Genomic DNA, 22328 nt, shown 5'->3' on the forward strand with positions numbered 1-22328 from the left:
GAACATGTCTGAAAAATTAATCATTTTTAATTGTTTTTAATTCCTTGAGCTTTTTGAAGTTACTTATTCATTACTGCAGTCTAACTTCAGCATACCCTGACTGAAACAAAAATTAAAATATTAAACTAGTAGTCATGGAAGTAAACCCTATTTCAGTATAACCATAACAGAAGTGTTACAATTATATATGGCAATTCTTTTCATTTTGAAATTCTTATCTTGTCTCACATGTTCAGTTCTTTCCATATATCGGATTTAATTCTCATTGTGACTTTAAGAAAAATTTAATACTTCATTCTCATTTTTACCGCAGAGGAAACAAAGGCTTACAGAAGAAACATTCCTTCAATATCATACAACTAGTGAGTGACAGAAACATCTCAGGTGCAGATTTTTATTTAAATTGTAAGGTTCACGCCCTTAAACATTGTGTGATATGTTATCTATGTGTCCAAAACAAGCAAGTAAAATTAACTAACTAAACATTGAATAGTCACTAAATAAGGAATATTTATATATTCCATATATACAAGGGAACCACATAAGTTAGAAGTGAGGAAGTGGATGGCAGATAATAGATAATAGCAAAATTAGTAAGTCATTAAGTCTTACAATGGGCAAGCTGAAGATCTCAGGACAGTGTGGAGAGGAAGCTGGATCAGGAGGCTTGTATATAGATCAGCAATAAACATGAAGTAGCTGTTCTACTGAAGGGAGAGACACTGAACCTGAGATGACCTGTATTAGTGAAGGTTGGTCACAGAAGTGATGGAAACTATAGCTGTATATTGTGTGAGTTTAGGGACTGCCAGGACCCTCAAGTAAGAAATGACCCAGTGAAAAATTATGAGCATTCAGATAGGTGATTTTTCACACTGTTGCTGTTAAGAGTCCAAAGGGGAGACTGTATTCCTAATGATCCCTGGAACAGATTTGCGCTATGGAAAGTGTGATATATCTGTAAAAGTAATTTGTGTCTTTTTTGTTCATCTGAAATTCTGTAACAATATTTAAGAATTCCTTGTAGTATTTTTTCCTTATTTACCTTATTTCTGTTTTATCTATAAGTATATAAATTACTATGTGTTGTGAGTAATTTTAAAAATTACAGACTTTGAGTAAACACATTTAAAATTAATAGAAAATTTCTTGAAAAATAAATGGGGAATTTTAGCCCAAATCTGACACTGTGTGTGATAGATATTTCAGGCAGTAAATTTGAAAGCAAAGTCTATTTCTTAGGAGAATCAAAACATTATTGTATTTGTTTGGGTCCTCTGAAAACCAGATAGCAGGATGTGATCATGTGTGCATTTTTATCCATAATATTTCTGTATATTGACCAATTCTAAGATGCAGTGAAATAGTCTTTCCTTTTTATATATTGGTTTCTTAACCATCCCTTAAAAATGACCTATAGGTCCCCTAATATAGTTAGCAAAACAAATTGTGTAGAATGACAATTTTTGATATTTTTGGTTCATGACACAGAATTGTAGTAAGCAATGAATCCAAATTATGAAACACTGTCCCAACCATTTTTGCTAATATATTTAACAGTTAGGGATTTATCAAATGTATGCTTTATTCCAAACAAAACAAGGATTATGGAAATGCACAGTTAAATAGTCAAATGTTTATTTAAAGATGATTTCTTGAATCTCCTTTAGAGAACAATTATACTTAAATTGTTATTCTTCCTTTCTTTCTATAAACCTCCTCATTTTCTTTTTGAATTTGTAATTATGTGGGATATTATCATACTAAAGGAAACACTGTGGAACATTACACAAAGCTTTCGAGTTAAAAATCAAAGCTAAATTTCTTTATTATCCTTTTTTGGCAAAAAACTTTTGCGGTCATTGTTTATAATAGGACTCACAGTCTTATAATAAGACACACAGTCTTATCATTCTTAGATGGTTGAGCATTTCTTACTTGACAGTTTTCATTTTCTTTGCTGTTTTGTTTATGTCATTAGTAGAGGTCAAAATCATGACTTCACTGAGAGAATCCACCAGCCCCCTGAGCCAAACTTTTAAATGGCTTATGTTAAAATCCTTGCACTTTTTTTCATGAACTCCTTAGGAGTTAGTAAATCTTTAAGTTCATCACAGGCTGCTGAACTCCAGCCTCTAAATGTCTCACTTTGTGCCCTTTGCAAATTTCTGGTCCAATCAGTAGTGACAAGGAAGGTCAGGGTCACTTGACACAAAGCATGGAGACACAGGTACAAGTTTATGTTCATATTTCTCTGGCAAATTAACTCCTGGGGTGATGGCATTTAGACAGCCATGAACTGGCTTCTCAAAAGCCCAAAAAGTAACAATTCTTTTTTTTCTGACTTTGATACAAAATGTTTTTTCCATTGCTCGTCCCATGAGTTTTTATCTAATTTATTTATTATATTTTTTTTGGGCCCTCTGCTCACTTTATTACCGGCACTATTTCTGACTCATTTAGGATTTCCCAAATCTGCCCTCAGATCGCAATACATGCTCCACAGCTCTTCTTCTTCAGCTCTGTGGATCTACCCACATCAGTCTAAGTTTTAGGTTGTTTAAACATGATGCAACTCTCAGAGATAAGGTCCTATTACAAACCCTGTTAAGCTAGCCTAAATTAATTTGTAGCACTAGTTGCTGAGAAACCAAAGTGTGAGGCTTACATCTGTGGCTCTATGAGCAACTATTTTTCTGAATGACTGCCTAATTTTGTTTAAAGTAAAAAAGTTATCTAGGTTCTTTCTGGACAATTTAGATTTTCTAATTTCTGTGAGAACTGCGGCCAAAACTTACACGACGATAGCAACTTCTTTAAATTCCACTGTCCATTAAAATCTTGTGCAATGTCTGTTTTTGCTGTCAAACAATTTATTATACTTAAACACTGTGTCAAGAATTAAATTAGAATAAACATAATTCATTTTGATTTCAGATGACATACATGCTTTCTGTGTATTACACAACTTGTTTCTAAGTTGCAAGTTGTACTAAACTTGAATAAGATCAGTATTTTAGCCTATTAGGCCCTCCCCGTATTTTCAGATATTTGCCACCAATCAATAAATTTCAAATACTTTTTCATACTCCACAAGTGTTAACATGCTAATATATTCAGTCTATCCTTGTCTTTCAGATGTCCTAGCATTTTAAAGTACCTAAGACAGTATTTTCATCTTAAAGTCTTTACACAGGATTTTATTTCCAATACCTCTTTTATACATTGCCAATATCCTTAAGTATTTAAAAGTGAGTTCTTTCTATCTCCTTTATAAGCATGCCAAAGAATATCCTAGAAACAATATGAATAGTCTAATACTCTGTAGGTCTTTGAATTCTATAGCACTGATTTCTTCTTTAAAAATTCTCTCCATATGCTTCTCCATGAAATGTTACACAGTACCGAAATATTTATTTTCATATTCAATTCAGAAAGGGTATCCAAGTAATATCTATTATATAAATTTGACAGTAATCATAATTAAAATCTATTAATCACTTTACTTTTTGTACAGTGCTTTCAAATAAATCACATCAGTAAAGTAAGCAATTGTACCATTTTTCATTTTAAGAAGAGATACAAGGGGTGAAATGAATTGTTCCAGGCTGTGTAACTAGAAACTAACAGACCCAAGCTCAAGATCTCTACTTTCAAATCATCCTACAAAACTGATCCAATTTCCCAATGTTGAACTTAGCAATAAATCATAATTAGAAAGACAGTAGTTTATGGATTACTTTGTGATTTGGTGATGCCCTAAATCACTTAATAATTTTACAATGATACATGCAAAGAAACAGAGAGAGAATGTGATCCCTGAAACCCCACCATGATGAATGGTATAATGAAAATCATATGATATTTATACTCTGTTCAAGTATGCAGCAGTTGATGAAATAAAAGTTGCCCACATATCTAGTTGGGCACCAAGTTTAATTAATTCAATTTTTTTCTAGCTCATCCCATCTGATGAAAAGATAACAGGCCCAAGATGGAGTCACTTGTGTTAAGCCCCACATCACCAAACTGAGCCTTAACTTAATTACAGTTTTGGCCTCTCAGAAATGGAATCATAAACCAATCACCTGGCTAGCAGTAGTGAGGTAATCTGCTTGATAGACTCTGCAGTCCCCTAGGGGAAAGTGACCTTGCCACATTGAATCCGCTTTTTTACTAGTATAACTTCCTTGTCCCACTCCCTCCTGGCTGTAAAAGTCTTTTACTTTGTACAGCTCCTGATAGTGTGCTACAGCCCCTCCCTAAGGAATGTGGTGAAAACCTCAAGACAAGGGAAGGCAATCTGGCTATGTGTCATGCGCGATCTTCCTCTTGACGCTGTAACACAGACTGCCCATTCAGACTGTATGTTACCATATATGGGAGACAAAGGAGCAAAAATTGTACAAAAGATAACCCCCTACTGCCCTCGGGGCTCAGCCTTTTGGGTCTTAGCCCTCTAAGCCCTTGTGGGCACGAATAAAGGTGCTTCCTGGAAAGAAAAGCCTCGGTGTCCTGACTCTCTGTGTGTGTTTCACTGCTACAGCAGCTCCTTTATATCTCTTCTATAGAAAACTGCCCAATTCATGAATCCTTGAATAAACCCAAGAAGATATTTAAATTTTGGTTTTTAACACATTGGGAATAAGAAAAGCAAATGCAACCCTTGACCCCTCCTCTGCCTCTCTCTATGACTCAACCATTTTTCTTATGTAGGTGCCTATTTACTTGCTTTTTGTTGTTGTTGTATATTCCTACTAAAATAGAAAGTTAATAAGGATATAATACCTGACAGGAGAAGCTCAATAAATACTTTGTTAATATGTCAATAAAGAGATGTTTCATGGATCCAAGAGTCATCATTTTTGTAATAATTCCATTTGTGTTGATAGTCAAATATGAGAGTTTGTAATGCCAGAGTGCATTATCTTTTGAAGATGTAGATCCTCCACTGATGATCTTTTAAAGGTAGGCTAGAGTATCACAGAGGAATTTGATTATTCTAGTCCAAACAGATAATTTAAGAATGTCTTATTCCTTTGTCTTTCCTCTTTGAGAAATATTTTTGTTAGGTGCCTTTGGTTAAAACTTGCTATTCACGTGAATAGTCTGCAAAAGATAAAAAGGAACGCAGTTAACTAAATTAAAAACAAACAAACAAAAAACCCTTTAAAGTACTTCAGAGGTACCTGTTGACATGCAGAAAACTATTACTGCTAATTATAAATATTTGTATAATAATGAGCGTTTACTCTTCTCTCATTGTCTACAGGGTAACTCAAAGCAACACCGTGGTAGCCTACATGAAAGCAAAGGTATGATTCTAGCTTATATTTATATGAAATCCGAGTTTGGGAAGTTAGATAAAATAAATATGTATTATTCTAGTGCCAAACCAGTACTGATTAAGAAATTCTATATCTAGAATATTAAGATATCTTGACTCCTCTTGTTGATAACACATAATATCACACCATTTAAAGATCAGTATCTTAAGGGAGTTAATTAGAATATAAATATGCTGAATTAAATATAGGCTCTTCATTCTGCTACCCTCACTATAATCTAATTAGGAAAAATTGTCCAAGACTTAGGATAGAATCCCAGTACACTTTGGGACACATTCTTTGTTTATATTGACAAAACTTTTACAGCTTTATTGAATGCCTGCCTCTCTGCCTAAAGTCCTAACTGCAAAACAACTTTGAATAATTAATAAGTGGGTACAGGGTTCATTGACCAGTATCAAGGACTTATCATATCTGTGGACTTTTCAGTATCCTCAACAGACAAAATCCAACCAAAAGATCAGTCAGAATCTTCTGACTGAAAGACAGGTTAGTCTTTAAACCTTGCTAAATCACGTGAGGAGGATTAGTTGAGATCAATTGTCATGAACAATCTAAGACAAGTTTATGACATTGTCTAGATTTAATGAATTTTCCTCTTTTCAGGGATGGAATTTTTAGCTCTTTGAATTTTTAGAGTTCTAGATTATTGGTTTTCATGCAGACCCCTATTACTTGTGATTCCTGCTCCCCCCCTTCTACCTTTCTCTGTTAATGTTTCAGTTTTCGTAAATTATGGTTGACAAATAGGTGATTATGATACCACTTGCCTTACATGAGTTGAGGACAAAATGAAAGCACTTTTAATTAATATTTTTACACACAAACACACTTTTTAAAAATTCTATCATCTTCCATGTTCTCTTGTTCTTTCTGGCTTTCAGTCAGGATTACCACTCCATCCAGTAGCCATTTACTAGTGTCCACAAGCTCTCCTTGCACCAATGTTGGAAGTGCAGTCTTCTCCCTGTGTGTTTCATAAATCTCCATGGAATAATTTCCTGTTCAAAGCTATCCTGATCTGGCTTAGCACCTTGAACTCTAGCCACACTGACCTCAAATAGCATGCTGTCGGTTTCTTTAAACTGCTCACCCCAATTGTAAACAGAGCTCCTTGTTTATTTCCCTAAATGTCAGAATACGGTGTTGAAGAAAGCTTTACCTGAAGGGCCAGCAAGAAAAAAAGGTAAAAAGAATAGTATATCATTGCTCTAGAAGCAGCCTCCATAGCTTTCCACAAATGTTCTTTATTAGCCAGTTTTTCTGTAGCACATACATCTTTTGCACATGAGGAAGTCCAGTCTGAGGAGGAAAAATCATTGGACATCATAATAATCTTCAACTAGGGAGTTGAAATACTTTTACATATTATACAGATTCATTCCCCTAATCTGACTCAAACTCTGCTTTTCAGAAAGGAACATAGAACTGTATCTTGTATAAGCACTGTGTCCAGTAAAGTGTGTTCCCCAAACAATAAGATTCTCAAAGGAGAATGCTGCCTTTGTTGAAAAGGCATTTTTCCCAACTACACTGGTATCTGTCAGTGTAAAAGAAGATTCATTCAAATTTTAAAGACATTAAATTATAATACTACCATAAAATGATAGCAAATAAAAATGATGACATAAGTTCTCACCAAAATATCTACTTTAAAAAAGGTAATTGGAAGTATTTCAGTGAGTTCTCCTCTCTCTTCAGAAAATGGTTACTGAGTGAATGTTTAACGTAAAAAGCATTTTCTCTTTTTGTTTCACTTTTGGAGTCAATTATTTCTCAACATGAGGTAAAACGGTTACAACCCAATCAGAGAAACTTAAGAGCCAGAAATAATCACGATCTTATTTATTAGTTAAATTACAATCAAATAAATATAGAAGTAAAGCAATGCTACTATGAGGAAATAGGCATATTTACAGAAATTGTCTTCAAGAGGATTATGGAGGTCTTGTTGCATTGGAATAAAAGGAATCCTGTCTTTGCTTTGGACTGTCTAAACTAAACCCTCCTCTTGACTCCATTTGTTGCAAAGTATCCCAAGTGGATTTATTCTATGGTAAAGAGTTGAACACAAAGAAACTACTGAAAAAAAAGGCTTTTACAACACAGCTACTGAGATCTACCTTTTTGTTCTGAGCCGGAAGTCTATTGAATGCATGCACAGAAGTGCTTTGTTTTCAACCTGCTCAAGGTGGTGTAGTCTAATGATTTGTTTTCAAATTAAGTGCTTATGAGGAGAAACGGACAGGTGCCCTTAACAGTCCTCAGATGAAAGCAAATACCACACCAGATAAAGCATAAACATTGTACTGACTGGAAATCATAAGAATGAACAGCAAGGAATTGAGAAACTTTTATGTATATATATATATATATATATATATATATATATATATATATATATGTATGTATTTTAACATTTACTTGTTTTGGGGAGACAGAGGGACAGAACACGAGTGGGGGATGGGCAGGGAGCAAGAGGGAAACACAGAATCCAAAGCAGGCTCCAGGCTCTGAGCTATCAAAACAGACCCCAACACGGGGCTGGAACCCAGGAACAGTGAGTTCATGATCTGACCTGAAGCCAGAAGCTTAACAGACTGAGCCACCCAGGCAGCCCGAGACACTTCATTTTTAATTCAGTGTATAAAATGTTTGGTCATGGAATCAAATTCATTAAACACTTCTCAATTTGTATTAAATTATAAATATACCTGTTGCAAAATTGGTCTTCTATTTAATTAAAAATCTCCATTTCAGGCCAAAGAGTAACTGGTCCTAAATAATGCTATTAATTGAACACACTCGAGGGATTCCTTTAACATACTTCACCTTGGTCATTACATTATAAAATTGGCCAGACCTAGAAGTTCTTAGTCATCCTCTCAACAAATGATTTCTGAAGGGGATAGGCACAGTGAGGTGGCTAGCTTACTGAAAACTTAAAAGATAAATAAGAACCTGTGTTTGTCATTATGTGAATTATTATGTGAAGTACATTAACCTGGATAGTAAAATTAAAGAAAGAAGACTTTATTCAAGAATATTACAAGAGGGGGGCGCCTGGGTGGCGTAGTCGGTTAAGCGTCTGACTTCAGCCAGGTCACGATCTCACGGTCCGTGAGTTCGAGCCCCGCGTCGGGCTCTGGGCTGATGGCTCAGAGCCTGGAGCCTGTTTCCGATTCTGTGTCTCCCTCTCTCTCTGCCCCTCCCCCGTTCATGCTCTGTCTCTCTCTGTCCCAAAAATAAATAAACGTTGAAAAAAAAAATTAAAAAAAAAAAGAATATTACAAGAGGGAGACAGGCTAGAACATAATCTGATCTCAACTCTACTGAAAAAAAGACTGCAGAATTTTTAAGAGCTATGGTGGGGGAAGGTAGGCCTCCTGTGTTTGCTAACTGCACTTACTCAACACTGGCAAGAAGCTTTAAAAAAGATTTTTGAGATTACTTTTCAAAGGGGCAGGGAAAGAATTTACAAGTTACTAAGGTAAATCGTCTAAGAAAAGGAAGGTCAGGGCCTAGGGTCAGGAAGAAACCTATATAAAGTTTAGTTCAAGCTAAAGGGAACATTAATGTCATCTTGGTTGGTGGAGAGAATAAAAATGGATTCTTTCTAAACTGAACATAAATGATTAATGCAAATCACATAGATAATTTTAGTTAAAGAATATGTGGTCAAACTGATGCAGTTTGGGAATGGTGGTGGGCGTGTGAGACCGAAGGCCAAGAAAGAATTCTTAAGACATCTTTTGTGCAAAAAAGGTGATTTTATTAAACCATGGGGACCCATGGTTCCCCTCAGAGCTGCCCTGAGATTATGAGGAGAGACTAATTATATACTTGGGATTTGGGGGAGGTAAAGGCAAAGGGAAGTTTCCAAAAAGATTTTTATTTGCTAAAGAAGGCTCACAGGATCCTGCAGGCCTAGCTATTTTCAAGCTAAGGTCGTTTCTTCCTCTAGTAGAGTATTAAGATTAAGACAGTAGAGAGTTCCATGGGGCGCCTGAGTGGATCAGTTGGTTGAGTGTCCATCTTTGGCTCAGGTCATGATCTCACAGATTGTGGGTTCGAGCCCCGTGTTGGGCTTTGTGCTGACAGCTCAGAGCCTGGAACCTGCTTTGGATTCTGTGTCTCCCTCTCTCTCCCTCTGCCCCTCCCCATCTCTTGCTCTGTCTCTCTTTCTCCAAAATAAATAAACATTAAAAAATTAAAATGAACAACATTTATATTACATATATCACACCACAAATGTATATACACTGCACAAAACTCATTCAGCATATTATGATGCTTCAGTTCAGTATAGTGCTGCAGACTGGTCACCTAATCCATTGAAAACACTTGCAATTTATCTACTTTTTTTTTTTTCAGTATATGAAATTTATTGTAAAATTGGTTTCCATACAACACCCAGTGCTCATCCCAAAAAGTGCCCTCCTCAATACCCATCACCCACCCTCCCCTCCCTCCCACCCCCCATCAACCCTCAGTTTGTTCTCAGTTTTTAACAGTCTCTTATGCTTTGGCTCTCTCCCACTCTAACCTCTTTTTTTTTTTTTTCCTTCCCCTCCCCCATGGGTTTCAGTTAAGTTTCTCAGGATCCACATAAGAGTGAAAACATATGGTATGTGTCCTTCTCTGTAGGGCTTATTTCACTTAGCATCACACTCTCCAGTTCCATCCACTTTACTACAAAGGGGCATATTTCGTTCTTTCTCATTGCCCTGTAGTACTCCATTGTGTATATAAACTACAATTTCTTTATCCATTCATCAGTTGATGGACATTTAGGCTCTTTCCATAATTTGGCTATTGTTGAGAGTGCTGCTATAAACATTGGGGTACAAATGCCCCTATGCATCCGTACTCCTGTATCCCTTGGGTAAATTCCTAGCAGTGCTATTGCTGGGTCATAGGGTAGGTCTATTTTTGATTTTCTGAGGAACCTCCACACTGTTTTCCAGAGGGGCTGCACCAATTTGCATTCCCACCAACAGTGCAAGAGGGTTCCCATTTCTCCATATCCTCTCCAGCATCTATAGTCTCCTGATTTGTTCATTTTGGTCACTCTGATTGGCGTGAGGTGATATCTGAGTGTGGTTTTGATTTGTATTTCCCTGATGAGGAGCGACATTGAGCATGTTTTCACGTGCCTGTTGGCCATCCGGATGTCTTCTTTAGAGAAGTGTCTATTCATCTTTTCTGCCCATTTCATCACTGGGTTGTTTTTCGGGTATGGAGTTTGGTGAGCTCTTTATAGATTTTGGATACTAGCCCTTTGTCCGATATGTCATTTGCAAATATCTTTTCCCATTCCGTTGGTTGCCTTTTAGTTTTGTTGGTTATTTCCTTTGCTGTGCAGAAGCTTTTTATCTTCATAAGGTCCCAGTAGTTCATTTTTGCTTTTAATTCCCTTGCCTTTGGGGATGTGTCGAGTAAGAGATTGCTATGGCTGAGGTCAGAGAGGTCTTTTCCTGCTTTCTCCTCTAGGGTTTTGTTGGTTTCCTGTCTCACATTCAGGTCCTTTATCCATTTTGAGTTTATTTTTGTGAATGGTGTGAGAAAGTGGTCTAGTTTCAATCTTCTGCATGTTGCTGTCCAGTTCTCCCAGCACCATTTATTAAAGAGACTGTCTTTTTTCCATTGGATGTTCTTTCCTGCTTTGTCAAAGATTAGTTGGCCATATGTTTGTGGGTCTAGTTCTGGGGTTTCTATTCTATTCCATTGGTCTATGTGTCTGTTTTTGTGCCAATACCATGCTGTCGTGATGATGACAGCTTTGTAGTAGAGGCTAAAGTCTGGGGTTGTGATGCCTCCTGCTTTGGTCGTCTTCTTCAAAATTACTTTGGCTATTCGGGGCCTTTTGTGGTTCCATATGAATTTTAGGATTGCTTGTTCTAGTTTCAAGAATGCTGGTGCAATTTTGATTGGGATTGCATTGAATGTGTAGATAGCTTTGGGTAGTGTTGACATTTTGACAATATTTATTCTTCCAATCTATGAGCATGGAATGTTTTTCCATTTCTTTATATCTTCTTCAATTACCTTCATAAGCTTTCTATAGTTTTCAGCATACAGATCTTTTACATCTTGGGTTAGATTTATCCCTAGGTATTTTATGCTTCTTGGTGCAATTGTGAATGGGATCAGTTTATTTGTCTTTCTGTTGCTTCATTGTTAGTGTATAAGAATGCAACTGATTTCTGTACATTGATTTTGTATCCTGCAACTTTGCTGAATTCATGTATCAGTTCTAGCAGACTTTTGGTGGAGTGTATCGGATTTTCCATGTACAGTACATGTCATCTGCAAAAAGTGAAAGCTTACCTTCATCTTTGCCAATTTTGATGCCTTTGATTTCCTTTTGTTGTCTGATTGCTGATGCTAGAACTTCCAACACTATGTTAAACAACAGCAGTGAGAGTGGGCATCCCTGTCGTGTTCCTGATCTCAGGGAAAAAGCTCTCAGTTTTTCCCCATTGAGGATGATGTTAGCTGTGGGCTTTTCATAAATGGCTTTTATGATGTTGAAGTATGTTCCTTCTATCCCGACTTTCTCAAGCGTTTTTATTAAGAAAGGGTGCTGAATTTTGTCAAAGGCCTTTTCTGCATCGATTGACAGGATCATATGGTTCTTCTCTTTTTTTTTGTTAATGTGATGTATCACGTTGAATGATTTGCGAATGTTGAACCAGCCCTGCATCCCAGGAATGAATCCCACTTGATCATGGTGAATAATTCTTTTTATATGCCGTTGAATTCGATTTGCTAGTATCTTATTGAGAATTTTTGCATCCATATTCATCAGGGATATTGGCCTGTAGTTCTCTTTTTTTACTGGGTCTCTGTCTGGTTTAGGAATCAAAGTAATACTGGCTTTATAGAATGAGTCTGGAAGTTTTCCTTCCCTTTCTATATCTTGGACTAGCTTGAGAAGGATAGGTATTATCTCTGCTTTAAACGTCTGGTAGAACTCCCCTGGGAAGCCATCTGGTCCTGGACTCTTATTTGTTGGGAGATTTTTGATGACTGATTCTAATTTCTTCGCTGGTTATGGGTCTGTTCAAGCTTTCTATTTCCTCCTGATTGAGTTTTGGAAGAGTGTGGGTGTTTAGGAATTTGTCCATTTCTTCCAGGTTGTCCAATTTGTTGGCATATAATTTTTCATAGTATTCCCTGATAATTGTATCTCTGAGGGATTGATTGAGTTTTGGAAGAGTGTGGGTGTTTAGGAATTTGTCCATTTCTTCCAGGTTGTCCAATTTGTTGGCATATAATTTTTCATAGTATTCCCTGATAATTGTATCTCTGAGGGATTGGTTGTAATAATTCCATTTTCATTCATGATTTTATCTATTTGGGTCATCTCCCTTTTCTTTTTGAGAAGCCTGGATAGAGGTTTGTCAATTTTGTTTATTTTTTCAAAAAACCAACTCTTGGTTTCACTGATCTGCTCTACAGTTTTTTTAGATTCTATATTGTTTATTTCTGCTCTGATCTTTATTATTTCTCTTCTTCTGCTGGGTGTAGGCTGCCTTTGCTGTTCTGCTTCAATTTCCTTTAGGTGTGCTGTTAGATTTTGTATTTGGGATTTTTCTTGTTTCTTGAGATAGGCCTGGATTGCAATGTATTTTCCTCTCAGGACTGCCTTCGCTGCATCCCAAAGCGTTTGGATTGTTGTATTTTCATTTTCGTTTGTTTCCATATATTTTTTGATTTTTTCTCTAATTGCCTGGTTGACCCACTCATTCTTTAGTAGGGTATTCTTTAACCTCCATGCTTTTGGAGGTTTTCTGGACTTTTTCCTGTGGTTGATTTCAAGCTTCATAGCATTGTGGTTGAAAGTATGCATGGTATAATTTCAATTCTTGTATACTTATGAAGGGCTGTTTTGTGACCCAGTATATGATCTATCTTGGAGAATGTTCCATGTGCACTCGAGAAGAAAGTATATTCTGTTGCTTTGGGATGCAGAGTTCTAAATATATCTGTCAAGTCCATCTGATCCAATGTCTCATTCAGGGCCCTTGTTTCTTTACTGACCATGTGTCTAGATGATCTATCGATTTCTGTAAGTGGGGTGTTAAAGTCCCCTGCAATTACCACATTCTTATCAACAAGGTTGCTTATGTTTATGAGTAGTTGTTTTATATATTTGGGGGCTCCGGTATTCGGCGCATAGACATTTATACTTGTTAGCTCTTCCTGATGGATAGACCCTATAACTATTATATAATGTCCTTCTTCATCTCTTGTTACAGCCTTTAATTTAAAGTCTAGTTTGTCTGATATAAGTATGGCTACTCCAGCTTTCTTTTGGCTTCCAGTGGCATGATAAATAGTTCTCCATCCCCTCACTCTCAATCTAAAGGTGTCCTCAGGTCTAAAATGAGTCTCTTGTAGACAGCAAATAGATGGGTCTTGTTTTTTTTTCCATTCTGATACCCTGTGTCTTTTGGTTGGCACATTTAATCCATTTACATTCAGTGTTATTATAGAAAGATATGGGTTTAGAGTCATTGTGGTGTCTGTATGTTTTATGCTTGTAGCAATGTCTCTGATACTTTGTCTCACAGGATTCCCCTTAGGATCTCTTGTAGGGCTGATTTAGTGGTGATTAATTCCTTCAGTTTTTTTTGTTGTTGTGTGGGAAGACCTTTATCTCTCCTATTCTAAATGATAGACTTGCTGGATAAAGGATTCTCGGCTGCATATTTTTTCTGTTTATCACATTGAAGATCCCGTGCCAATCCTTTCCTCTTCCGTGGGCCTCTCATCTGCGCTTGGCTCCGGAGACTCTGTTCTGCTAATCCTCTGGCGGTTTTCTCTTATCTGCTTGTTAAAACCTACACTTCTGATTTTTGATGAAACAAAGAAGAGTGTATGTATATGTATATGTATATGTATATGTATATGTATATGTATATGTATATAGTGGCCTATGTTGATGTTTAGCATTTTTGCAGGAAACATTTAAGATAAGAATTTCCACAGAATGTTTTTTGGGTATAGAACAAGTTAGAGAACAGTAACCCATTCTAAATATTAGTTTAAAAAATTGCTATATACACATGCAGTTTCTTTTGGGAGAAAGGCTAAGATATACATCTCATTGTAGGACATGTATCTCTTAAATGATGTAAAAAAAAAAAGTGACCAGATAGTCTACAAAGAGAAAAACATTAAGTCCTTAGGACTACATTTGTAAAATTGCATTGTGAGAAGTCCTCTATGATTGGTGAAATAATCTGAAGAGTGAAAATGATGTTGTTTTTTGTAACTGCCTAATATCATCAGAGTGACTCTTATTGTTTCTGAGAATAACATAATTGAAGCAATTTATCCTCAAGACAAGTGCTATATAACTCTATCTACTATTGCTGTTGTGAATATAGTCAAAAATGTTTGTGGTACAGTTTGCATAGAAGAGATCAGACATGTTAAGTATTGTTTCTCTTAGTAGTTGTGGAAACCTTGCCTGTCAAATGACAGTGACAAATACCTATTAGGGAACAGAGCTTCTTGTAGGTTAGTGATGTTAGAGTTCATCTTGTGCTCATATGAAGTCCTATTACACATTTAAACACTATTGAACGCATATGTAAGGAAATGTCCTTTGTGTTTGGATGTTGGCAACGTTTCAATATAGAAAAGGGAAATTAACCAGTATGTATTTATTTAATTCCCATGGAAAGAAGAAATTTGAAAACTAAAGCCATTTGCAAGGTATTTTTTTTCTCATAATCATAGAGTTACCATATAATTTATTATCCTAATTCAGATACTTTTTTTCAGAAAAATTACTAAAGACAATAGGACCCTCAGTTATGTATTGGAGTGTCTATTACTCTACCCATTTTATAGATAAGGAAACTAAAATTTATTTATTGGTAAAGCTTGACTTTGTATGAGGTATCCTATAAGAAAATAAATAGAAGTCATTAGAAAATATGTTTCCCAGTAATATTTTGATAGCTTTGTGGAATGCTTCTTTCCCAAAACCTTTCCTTAACCTTCAAGTCCCTGTAGGCATCATTCTGGATATTGGAGTGCTGATGGGAACCTTATTTGTGATCATTGAAACTTGTCTAGCTTAAGGCTTTGTACAGCTACAAAGGATTAATTGAAAGTAACCAAACACATTTTAAATAATGAGAATTACACATAGTTTATAAGCCATAAACTTCAACATAAAAATGTGTGCTGGGGAACTACAAGTATAGTGCAATAGGGTTCCACTGTTAACCTTCGATTGTTCCACTAAGTAACTTTCCTGTTCCCGGGGAATAGAGAAATATGTAGCTAGTTGATTGTTTTTATTTTAAGAAAATTGTTTTTGTTCTTGTTTCGTCTAAATTCCTCTTCTGGCATAGGTTTCGTTTATTATTTTCTGTGTTGCCTGCTGTTTTGGGCATGCTTTGTTTTATCTGGAAGTGGCTTTTTGCTTTGCAGAAAAGTAGGTTCACGGTTGCAAAAGGTTCACACTTCAAGTAAAAAAAAGAAAAGAAATCTATTGTTATATTTTTCTGTTTCTATTCTTAATTTCCCAGAAGTTGTACAGATCCTCTGTGTCCAATACAGTCAACAGTATCTGCTACAGAATTTTGCTATCTCTGGGTATTGTATAGCACTGTTTTATTTTTTTTTCTTCCTGCTCAGTCTCTCTGCTGTAATTATCAGGAAAACTGTGGGGAAAGTACATTTCAGAAGTCTGAGCCAAAAATGTACCATCCATTGGGCAAAACCATAGCTGTCTTCTTAATGTTGTGCCAGTAAGCGTATTCCTTGGCTACAGCACATCAGGTTGAAACATTTCATGCCAGAAATAATATGGTTACAAATTCAAAATTAGTTTTAAAAGGTAGTTAGTCATTAATATATAACAGTCTCTTGTCTCTGCTCTATGATTTACTGACATGTGATAGGAAGCTCTTTGATATAAAAACACATTGGCAGATCTATCTATTCTGCCTGGAATTCTGACTTCTAGGAGGTACTTTCCTGTAAGCTTCTATGCCTCTATCCTTAGTAAAAAAAAATAGATAATAATTGTTCTTTTATCTTTGTTATTTAATGTATAGTTATTGTGTAATTTTTTAAAAAAAAATATTTCTTGATTTAACTGATGTTAGTTTTGTTTTTTTTTTAATTTTTTAAAAAAATTTTTAATTACTGGAGCAACTACACAAGTTCCCATCACATCAGATTAGATGACTTCTGTTAAAATATAAATTAAAAGGATCAGTTAGCTTAAGTCTGTGATTACTATATGAAATTTTTTCTCTGAAAATGGATATTGTGCTTAGTTCAAATTTTTAACTCCTGTTACTTGCAATAATACAAAACAATATGTATATTTAAGATGTAGAGGGGTGAAAAAAAAAGAAATAGTACTTCCAAAATTATAGTACTGTAAGAAATTGGTTTACTTCTCCTACAGTGTGAATCAAAAATCTGAATGCCTAGCTTTCATACACAATATATTCAGAAGTAAATGGAAGTGATTTTGTCATTAATGTCTTTTCAATTATATCTTAACCTTTACTAAAGTGTTGTTTCCTTCAGCAATTATGGACAAATCAATAGTATGCCATTGTATACACATGAGCTGTAAAATTACAACACTAGGGACATTATAATGAAACCTTCACTGTAGGATTGACCAGATATGAAAAGAATATCTGAATAAGGCTAGGAGTGTCAGCATAAAAGAATTGCTGTGAATAATATAAAAATCTAGGTCAAGTGTTACCCTTTGGATAAATTCTCATTGTCTCCTCTTTAAATTTCATTTTACATTTTTACAAGCAAGTGTTACATAGCATTTATTGTGTACTAATACTGGCATCGATACATTATATATCATAAATAATTTGAGTATGGGCCCTAAATTTTAAGTAGCCCACAATCTGAGACAAGAAGAAGAGAGACAAGTATACACAATTTCAGTCACAGCATACCTAGTGCCAAGAAAAATAAAACAGACACAGTGCTATAAGAATACAGAATAGCACTCAACTTGGAGAGGTGTGGAGGATAGAGAGAAGCACTAAGGTAGAACTAAATTGTCACTATGCAAAGAAATTCCAAAACACAATGGGAATGTAAAAGCAGTGAGTTTATGGGGGATCTGGCTCCATAATGCCTTCAGGAAGAGTGTATCCTTCCCAGAATTTCCAAGGAGAAACTATAATTTTTCAAGATTATGTTGCCACAGTCAATTTTTGATGTCAGAATTTGAGAAAGTTTAGTCAATCCTGCTATGTCTCTGTAAAGTTTAGAGATTAAGTTTTCATTCCCCAATAGTTTTTAAGCATTTAATTGAAAAAAGTATCAATAAATCTACAAGTCTCAATTGTTTCATTACCTATTAGTATCAATTTGACCTCAGGTGAAGAATATCAGACTTTGACTAGGAACAAACCAATGCCTATTAGGGAAGTAGCTGTAATGAAAGAAAGTACATGGACTCTGGAGCCAGTCAGGTCTCCCCACTTGAATGTGGGCTCTCATCTCAATCTCTGTGACTAGCGTCTTGACTTCCTATTTCGCTCTGCTCCTTGCTCTCCTACATCCTTAGACCCAGGCCCCTTTTACTCTGTTCTTTCTTTGTTTCACATTGCACTTATCTCCTTCCAATATACTTTACGACTTATTTATTATGTTTATTGCTTATTACGCTGTCCCTCTGCAAGAATGTATGCTCCGTGAGGACAGAGATCTTGTCTGTTTCATTCATTGGTGCATTCCAAATGTAAAGTAGAGTGACACATAATAAATGATCAATAAATATTGAATAATGAATAAATAAATGAACATGTGTTAGCACTATCACTTATTAACTGTGTTTGTTGGACATGTTCTCAATCCCTTTGAGCCTTAAATATGTATAAATCAGCTCAAGAATTCCTACTCCATAGGGTTTAAAAAATCTGTAATGTATATATTTATATTATACAGTTGACTCTTGAACAACATGAAAGTTAGTGGTGCCAACCTACCCCACCATGGTCAAAAGTCTGTATAACTTTTGACTCCCCAAGAACGTAACTACTAAGATCCAACTGTTGACTGAAGCCTTACTGATAACATGAGCAGTCAATTATCATATGCAAATTATGTATTAATTTCTAGGGAAAAGAAAATCATAAGCAAGAGAAAATATGTTTATAGTACTGTAATGTTGTACTGTATTGGCAAAAAGTCCATGTATAAGGAACCTATACAGTGCAAATACATGTTATTCAAAGGTCAACTGTGTCTATCTATATCTGTATCTATATCTATATATGTATCTATATCTATATATGTATACACACATATACATATATAAGTAGAAGGATGGAGGGAAGAGTGAATACATACTGAACCTTGGACATAAATAGCAGTTAGGTATATGTGGTTATATTTGCCTTCTTTCTCACTAATGGATACATCTGTAGCCTAAAGTTATCCCTCCAAGTGTAGTGCAAGTTGTGCTTTGTACCTGAGTGAGATCTGTGAACCCAGTCACACTGACAAGAGTCCTAACCGTGCTGCTTGCTGCTGAAACATAACTTCTAGGAAAACAAAACCCAGATGTTAGCTTATTGGGGCAAGTTATATGGCAGCAAGTAGTTGCAAGTGGCAACTGAATAAAGGGATTTGCTCAAATGGAAACTGTTGTCAACACATTTTATTATTAGTTCATCATATTTTCAGAGTTTATACATTCAGAAAAATACATCTTTTTTGAAATTAGTGCAGAACACCGTATTCCACAGGTGACCTCTCATTAAAACAAAACAAAATCTAGCAATGTTTTAGAATTAAAAATATAGAACATAAAATAAACAAAAACATTTTGTGAAATTTTATGTAAAAGAACACTCAGTAGAAGGCATATCCACTTGATTCTCCAATAATTTACAACATGAGACAAAGGGCAAAGCCAGGGAGTCTGTTCAGTGCCCCCTGTCTCTATAGAAACAGCACCACTGACACCCACTTCTTTTTTATTTCTATGGTGACAGAACAAGAAGGAAAAGGGTAAAGATAAGAGATCTCTCTTTTTTTTTTAATTTTTTTAAACATTTCATTTTATTTTTTGAGAGACAGGGAGAGACAGAGTGCGAGCAGGGGAGGAGCACAGAGGGAGGGACACAGAATCTAAAGCAGCCTCCAGGCTCTGAGCTGTCAGCACAGAGGCCAATGCGGGGCTTGAACCCAGGAACACGAGATCATTACCTGAGCCGAAGTCAGAAGCTCAACTGACTGAGCCACCCAGGCATCCCAAAGATGAGATCTCTTAAGTGCTTATGGAGATGCACAGAGGCTGGTTATAACAGGAAGTATGGATGCTCACTAATCTCCAATAATTTCTTACAGTCATGGAAGGATGTTTAGATCAGGGCTTAGGTCAGGGCACCATTAGGCTAAACTGAGTTCACAAAATAAATGTGTCCAAATCGCTTGAGTTATTTTACATGCAAACCTTATTAAATTTTGACAATTACAAACAGAATAAAAGTTTTGTTGGTTCATTTATTTTTTAAAGTTTGTTTATTGAAGTAATCTCTACACCCAATGTGAGCTCAAACTCATGACCCCGAGATCAAGAGTCACATGGCATCAAGATGCATAAATAAATAAGATGGCATCAAGTGCATAAAGACCATTTTATAGCTTAAGTTGTTTCCAGCTTCTAGCTTTTCAGGTAGATTCATTCTTAAAGAAAATTTTCCAAAAATACCAAAGGTTTAGAGAATGAAAAGAAAAGGGAAGAAAAGGAGTCAGATAATTTCAATTCCTCAGTAGTGGAATTATTTGTAGCTAAATAGGCTCTAAGCTCTTTTTTCTCATTGACATATGTCAAGTATAATGTTAACAATGAAATGAAGGACAGAGATATTCTGTTCCATTCCCTAAATCATTTCCTACAACTCCCTTAGAGTTAAAATTACTTAAAGTTACAGGGAAAATGAATCAGGAAAGCACATGGTAGATTAAGTACTGGAGAGAAACTAATGGAGTGCTCTCCTACTGCATACACCAGCTCAGTTGGATGGGGACAGCTATTTAAAGGTCTGTGTGCTCTATTCTATTAGTGGACAGAAATTTTGTGAAAATAGTAAGATTGGTATATCTTTCATCTTTAAATACAAATGCTTTATTCCTTGTGTGTGTATTTGATGTTCCATGCTTGTTCCTTTTGTTGTGAAGGATTATTGATTTGTGACCATATTTATAACCTCTTTGTTTTGCTTGTTAACATTTCCTCCATGAAGTCTCTCTTTCTAGTTTTGAAGAAATAAAGCTAACCCCCTCGGAAAATTGCCACCATGCCTTCTTTTATACCGATGCACCTTTCAGTGGAAAAATTTCCCAGGAAGAGACAGTCAGATTTCATACTCCCAGATTTGAAGTAATAAGGTAGCTGTGACAACGATGAAGGACTGAATTTATTGGTTTAACAGTAAATGCCCAGGTATTCTTGGAATGCTAAAGTGTCAAATTGGTGTCTGCAGAAAGTCTCATTGAGTAAAACCTTTTAAGGACTAGGATATGATCATCTTTGTCAGTCATTGGTGAAACCAAGTTGTAGTTTTAAAAATAATTTCAATTTGAAAGGAGAACAACATTGTATCAGATTTACCCTCCTCATATATGAGACTTATATAAGTAAATTGATATCAGTAAATTAACCAAATCACATTAGTATCTCCTAGCCTATAACAAATCTTTTATTATCCGTATTCTGTGCAATTTTAGAGTTGAGTGAGATAAGATTGTACCTGCACCGCAACACTTATTCCCTTATTTGAGGATAATAAAATAGTCAATTTTATAGAAAAGTAGTTATCAGTAAAACTGGCCATTTGCTATTATTATTTAAAGATTTTGTCAGTAGTTTCTCCAGAAATAGTCTCATATATGTCTATCTCTAAATTTATTTGATGGCATTATCCTTTAAATGTTTTGAATTCTAATTAAAATTGTATATTCATTGTATGAATGATAATGATAAATGCAGAAATCTAAGTTGATGAATTTAGATTATCAGTGTTGCTAAAATAAACAACCACATATTTGGTATTATAACAAAATTACTAGTTTTTTTTAATCATTAAACTTGTAAAAAGGGCAAAAAAATTACTAGCAACTTTTACATATAAATTCCAGGACTTCCTCAAATAAGTGGTCCAATAAAAACACTTGCTTTTTTCTTCCTATTTTTATATATGTAGCTAGATTTTATTTAGAAATGCACAATAGTCAGTATGACTATTAGTATGAAATTTGTGGTACTTAGGTATTGCTTATTTAATGTGTAACTTAGTTGCTTGATTCTATATAATAAGTTATTGAAATAGTTAATTAGCCATTATTTCATCTTTCCATTGGGTTTCTATGAGGCTAATCCACACTCTAAGACATCCCACATCATGGGAAGTAATATATCCATGTAATTGAAAATCCATGGGTTATGGTTTTGCCTTTTATTAAAATCTTCCTTCTCTCTGAGTCAAATGTTGGTTTCTTAAAGCAAATTTTGAAAACTAAAAACATTTTGCCAAAATAAGGTTAACACTGGGTGGTTGTGTGGAAAGCAATGGGCTTTCAAGTGGGCCAGTCCTGAGTTTGAATCTGCCTTTGCTGATTCTTTACCAAGTGGTTGATATTGGCCTGGTTAGTTATATTACCAATTCTTGATTTTCTCATCAGGAAATAAGAGAAACAGTATTTATTAAAAGGATTATTTTGGTTATGAGAAATAACATCTACAAAAACACAGCCAAGAGTATAGAATATGACTCATGTTTAATAAGCATTAGATGAAATATTATATAAATATAATTTAATAGGACAATGTTTTCCATGAGTTTCCACTTCAGGACTTAATATATAATGACCACTTGTTATGCTCTAGCCACTGCACAAAATTTAGTATTTTGTTGCCTAATTCAGGGCACTTTGAGTAACTAAATCAATCAAGTT

Source organism: Leopardus geoffroyi, chromosome A1 (genome assembly GCF_018350155.1).
Source record: "Leopardus geoffroyi isolate Oge1 chromosome A1, O.geoffroyi_Oge1_pat1.0, whole genome shotgun sequence".
NCBI lineage: Eukaryota > Metazoa > Chordata > Mammalia > Carnivora > Felidae > Leopardus > Leopardus geoffroyi.